Source organism: Pteropus vampyrus, unplaced genomic scaffold (assembly GCF_000151845.1).
Source record: "Pteropus vampyrus isolate Shadow unplaced genomic scaffold, Pvam_2.0 Scaffold440, whole genome shotgun sequence".
Taxonomy (NCBI): domain Eukaryota; kingdom Metazoa; phylum Chordata; class Mammalia; order Chiroptera; family Pteropodidae; genus Pteropus; species Pteropus vampyrus.
Window position 1 is genome coordinate 853,038 of NW_011889221.1, and position 5,694 is coordinate 858,731.

At 43.1% G+C, this 5,694-nt stretch overlaps 1 long non-coding RNA gene across 2 annotated transcripts in view; it reads left to right on the forward strand.

Moving 5' to 3' along the window:
• Positions 1 to 228: 228 nt before the first annotated feature.
• Positions 229 to 5,694, forward strand: part of LOC111732299 — a 63,976-nt gene continuing 58,510 nt past the window's right edge. For both annotated transcript variants that reach the window (XR_002777482.1, XR_002777483.1), the window contains exon 1: positions 229 to 1,038. This is a non-coding gene — a long non-coding RNA (uncharacterized LOC111732299). The remainder of the gene's footprint in view (positions 1,039 to 5,694) is intronic.

Here is a 5,694-nt window from a genome sequence, read left to right on the forward strand (position 1 = left end):
GTGCCCAGTTCTGTCGCTAACCAGAACTGCCAGCCACTAGTTCCCCTTCTCTGTTGGTGCCCACAGCTTGTGCTCTGGACACCTAAATGCGCTCTGAGAACTGTGCATCTGGGCCCCACGCTCCGGCTAGCATCCGACATTCGAACCCTGGCTGGGCACCCTCCCGGCTAGCCGCAGGCTGAGGCCTCACTGAGTGTGCAGCTGCCTGGGCTCTTTCAGGAGGGCAGAGCGGGGCGTGTGAGCGCAGAGGGCGGGGGCAGGAAAAAGCCACAGGGGGAAGGGACGTTGACAATTGGTTGCACCCGAATCCTCATGCTTCCCCTCCCCGAGGACTATGGGAGGAGGAAGAGTGCTGGGTGCCCACCCTCGCCTTTCGCTAGTGCGGGAAAGGCGGGGTGGGGCGGGCGTCCTGGGGTCTGCGAGGGCAGCAGAGGCGCCCTAGGGTGCCAGGCGAACTTGCCAAGGGGCGTACCCGACGTCCCAGTGATTCCACCCTGGTTTCAGGTCTGAGAGGCGGTAGCTTACGGCAGGTGAATAACTGTTAGAGGCTGCGCCCCGAGGCATGTGGTTCCTTAGAAGCAAAGCTTTGTGGAGGGGCTCGGCTCGCTGTGTTCCCGTGCATTCACCTGTCTCTGCCTTTCTATAAGTGTCCGGATGGGGCTGCCTACACCAACTCGGGGCTCCCGAAGCCGTCCCAGTGACCCCAGCACGCGGTGTGGATGCGAGCACACACTACAGGATCCCCACCCCCAACCCAACAACTGAATAGAAGCAATTACAGTTGGAGCCCCGTGGGGAAAGCCCTTAAACAAGAGCAAACCTAAGTCCACGTTAGCAAACCAGTTGACCTACAATTGGAGAGTGTGCGAGGGCGGGCTGGGGCGGTGCGTCTGCGGGGAGGAAAACCCGCTGGGGAGTAGGCAGAGGAAGCAAAAGCAAGATGCCAGATAAGTGAAAGAGAGGATGAGAGGAGAGGAAGAAAGGCGTTTGATTGCAGAGAGGGAGGTGGGAAGGCGCGGAGACGGCACCGGCTGCCAGGTGACACGGGGCAGGGAGGAGAGGCGGGTGCGTGGGGGTGGGAGCACCGGATCTCTCAGTTCCTAGCCCTCCCCTCTCGGCGTCGTGCCGCGGTCCTACATCACGCGTGGCGCAGATGGTGGCGGGCAGCTCGTGGGGAGGGGAGGGGAGGGCTTGGGCGAGGCAGGGACCAAAGACCTCAGCGCCCCGGACCGTGCTGGGCGTGCAGCACACCTGGCATCCGGGACTCACCATCTGCTCCGAGCTCACTGCCGCTCCGGCCAGGGGTGTGGGCTTGGAAAGAGATAAGGATACTGCCTGGGGAGTGGATGGCTTCGCGTCAACCGCCGCAATGAACTCAGTCAATCAACGTTTATGGTGCTCCTACTGTGTGCCGTGTGCAGCGTCGGTCCCCTCCAGCTGCTGGGCTCAGGAACTGCGCCATCTGTTCGGTTACACCCTCAAGCTAGAAAAGAATCCTGTGTATATTGTTGTATAATAAATTAACAATTCAAACAAAATTCTATAAGCAAATTCGCCATGCGAAGGAGGGTAGTTGAAGCAGTTTAGGGTTCTGGAAAAGTGTTGGGTTTAGCAGAATAAAGTATGAACTTTTGGTGATTTTTCACTGCTTTGTGAAGCATAAATGACCCCCTCGCCTTCCTGCTCCACATTCTCACAACACAGAGATCAAAATTAACAATAATAATTAAACAACTTAGTAACATTTCATCTGGGATATAAAGGTTCAGAAATAATTGAAGTCTGTTCTTAAACACTCAAACTTAAATCATTAATTTCGCAAATACCAGACCCAAAACACTGCCTTGTTGTAACAAGTGTTTTTGTAATGTAATATTACCATCTCGAAAGAAAATTCATATATAATCTAACCTAATACACACCTAATATATTTTTTTTAAAAAAAAATCAACATAATGCTCAAACTACAATATACAGGAGAAATACAAGATACAAAATTTGTAATAAAACTATATAATTTGATATGTGCATGCTTAGGCTATATTTCAGTAGAACACACAAAATATTATCCAAAGTGTCTAAAATTCTCCCTAAGGAGTACGACTGCCCAGATGTGAATTATGCACTAGGCGTGCCAGGCGAGTACTAAGTAATGGGAATTCTATTGATATTCTAAATTCTTAAATTCACAGTGGATGTGATAGATTCTTAGGGTAAATCATTGTCGCCTTTATGTGGACCTGCCTCCATTGACTCTGGATTTGGTCAATGACTTACTTTGGCCAATGGCATGTTAGAAAGCATGACCCAAGCAGAGGCTTGATCTAAGTGCCACACATTGGGGTTTGTTCACCTGAAACCTTGAGAGAAAAGCGTTGGGAAGAAGCTAGTCTAACAGTGGAGGATGAAAGGGACTATGGAGAAAGTGGAGGTGTCCTGCCAAGGCTAGAGTCCCAAGCATGTGACTGAGGCTATCTTGGACTACAGTAGAAGTGTCAGATGGCTGTGGCCACATGATTGATCTCAGACGAATCCAGCAGAAGGATCACTCAGATGGACAACACAGAATTATGAGAACAATACATTGTTGTTTAAAATCACTGTTTTAGGTGGTTTGTTAGGCAGTAAGAGAGGACAAAGTATTAATTACAATACCATATGATAAATGACAAAATACAAACCTACCCAAGAAGATTATGTTTTCATAATAACTCAAGATGTTCATTATGAGTTCAGTCAATATATTCTCAGTGCCCATGGTAGATATAGGGGTTAGCTAGACTTCAGTAACCCCAGACATCTTATCTACTCTAGTTGCGAGTTGTGTTTCTTTTCCATTTCCCATATTTCCCTGAAATTCTTTCATCCCTCAGGCGGCCTGGGGCTTACCAGCACTGTTGTATTTCATCTCTGTCACTCCTTCTATTGCCTGTGGCCTTTCTTGGCTAGCTCTTTTCTCTCCACTTTTTTCTTTTTCTTTCTTCCTGGTCTCATTTCTCCATTTTCTACTATTGCTTCAACATTTATTTACTTATGGTCAGTAAATAGACCAAAAATATTAAGCCTTCAATAATTTTTTTTACCTCTAATAAAAATTTTATTTTTATCATTATTTTTTAATTAATTAATTTATTTTTTATGGTGACATTGGTTAACAAAATCCGATAAGTTTCAGTTGTACATTTGAACAGTAGGGCAAAAAATATATATTTACATTGTGTGTTCACCTCCCATAGTTGTACATTTGAACAGTAGGGCAAAAAATATATATTTACATTGTGTGTTCACCTCCCATAGTTGTACATTTGAACAGTAGGGCAAAAAATATATATTTACATTGTGTGTTCACCTCCCATAGTTAGATTTCTTTCTGTCACCGCATATTTGACCCCTTTTACCCCGTCTACCTCTCCCTTCCCACCTCGCCACCACCCTCTGGTAACCACTAGTCTATTGTCCATGTCCATGAGTCTCTGTTTATACTATTCATTTGTTGCTTTTAGGTTTATATCCCACATATAAGTGATATTATGTGATTTTCAGCTTTTTCTGTCTGGCTTATTTTGCTTAGCATGATTATCTCGAGGTCCATCTATGTTTTCACAAATGGAAGTATTTCATCTCTTCTTATGGCTGAGTAATATTCCATTGTATATATGTGCCACAGCTACTTTAGCCAATCATCTATCATAGAACACTTCAGTTGCTTCCATGTCCTGGCCACTGTGAATAATGCTGTTATGAACATCAGTGAGCAAATATCTTTTTGGATATGAGTTTTCAAGTCTTTGGGATAAATACCCAGTAGAGGGATTGCTAGATCATATGGTAGATCAATTATTAGTTTTTTTTGAGGAACCTCCATACTCTTTTCCATAGTGGCTGTACCAATTTGCATTCCCACCAGCAATGTATGAGGGTTCCTTTCTCTCCGCATCCTCTCCAACATCCGTTATTACTTGTCCTGTTGATTATAGCTATTCTAACAGGTGTGAGATGGTATCTCATTGTGGTTTTGATTTGCATTTCCCTAGTAGCTAGTGATGTTGAGCATCTTTTTCATATATTTGTTGGCCATTTGTATGTCCTCTAGGGAAAAGTGTCTTTTTAGGTCTTCTGCCCATTTTTTGATTGGATCGTTTTTTTTGTTGTTGTTATTGAATCATATGAGTTCTGTGTATACTTTGGATAGTAGGCCCTTATCAGAGGCGTTGCTTGCAAATATATTTTCCCATTCGGATGGTTGTCTCTTTATCTTGTTGATGGTTTCTTTTGCTGTGCAGAAGATTTTTAGTTTGATGTAGTCTCCTTCATTTATTTTTGCTTTTACTTCCCTTGCTTTTGAGGTCAAATTCATAAAATCTTTTTTAAGTCCAAGGTCCTTCAGTTTAGTTCCTATGTTTTCTTATATGCGTTTTATTGTTTCAGGTCTTGTATTCAGGTCCTTAATCCATTTTGAGTTAATTTTGGTGTGTATTGATAGACAACAGTCTAGTTTCATTCTTTTGCAGGTGGCTTTCCAGTTTTCCCAGCACCATTTATTGAAGAGGCTTTCCTTTCTCCACTGTATGTTTTTGGCTTTTTTGTTGAAAATTATTTGCCCATATAAGTGTGGGTTTACTTTTGGACTCTCAATTCTGTTCCACTGGTCCATGTATTTGTTTTTCTGCCAATACCATGCCATTTTGATTACTGTCACTATGTAGTATAATTTGAAGTCAGGCAGAGTGATGCCTCCAGCCTCATTCTTTTGTCTCAGGATAAGCCTTTAATAATTTGCTTCTTTAGTGTACTGTGGCTTATTTATTTATTTTTTTGCCATTGCTTCTGCTTGTAAATTTTTTTTCAGTTAGTTGTAGGGGTTGGGATGACTATCAACTGTTTAGACCCTGGAAAAGTGTGATATTCACATAGAGGGTATAATTCTAATGTCATGGGATAGTGGGTTAGCCAGGGTTTTCCAAAGAAACAGAACCAATAGGAGATAGAAGATAGATAGATCGTAGATGGATAGATAGATAGATAGATAGATAGATAGATAGATAGATAGATAGATAGATACATACATACATACATACATACATACATACATACATACATACGTACGTACATCTCAATTACGGAGGCTGACAAGTCCCATGATTTGCAGTCAGCAAGCTGGAGAGCCAATGGTATGGTTCCAGGAGGCTCGAGACCTGGAAGAGCTGATGTTTCAGTTAGAGTCCTAAGGCAGGGAAAAAAACAATGTCCCAGTGTGCAGGCAGTCAGGCAGGGGGAATTCTCTCTTATTGGGGAAGAGTCAGCCTTTTTGTGCTATATAGGCCTTCAATTGATTGGATGAGGTCCACATTAGAGAGGGCAATCTGCTTTACCCAGTCTATTGATTTAAATGTTATTCTCATCCAAAAATCGACTTTACAAAAACATCCAGAATACTGTTTGACCAAATATCTGGGCAACTCATAGCCCAGTCAAATTAATGTGTGAAATTAACCATTACAGACAGTTACCAACAGTTCTGCCTTAGATAAATCATTTCATTCAAGGATGGCTTAATGTATAGGTTGGATAAATAGCCACCCAAGAAGGTATTTCAATAGAAAATCCTCCCTTCTGATATCTTACCACCTCAACCAATAAATAACAGCCAAGCTTCCTTAGTTAGGACTCATCCCTTTAGATTATAATATATAT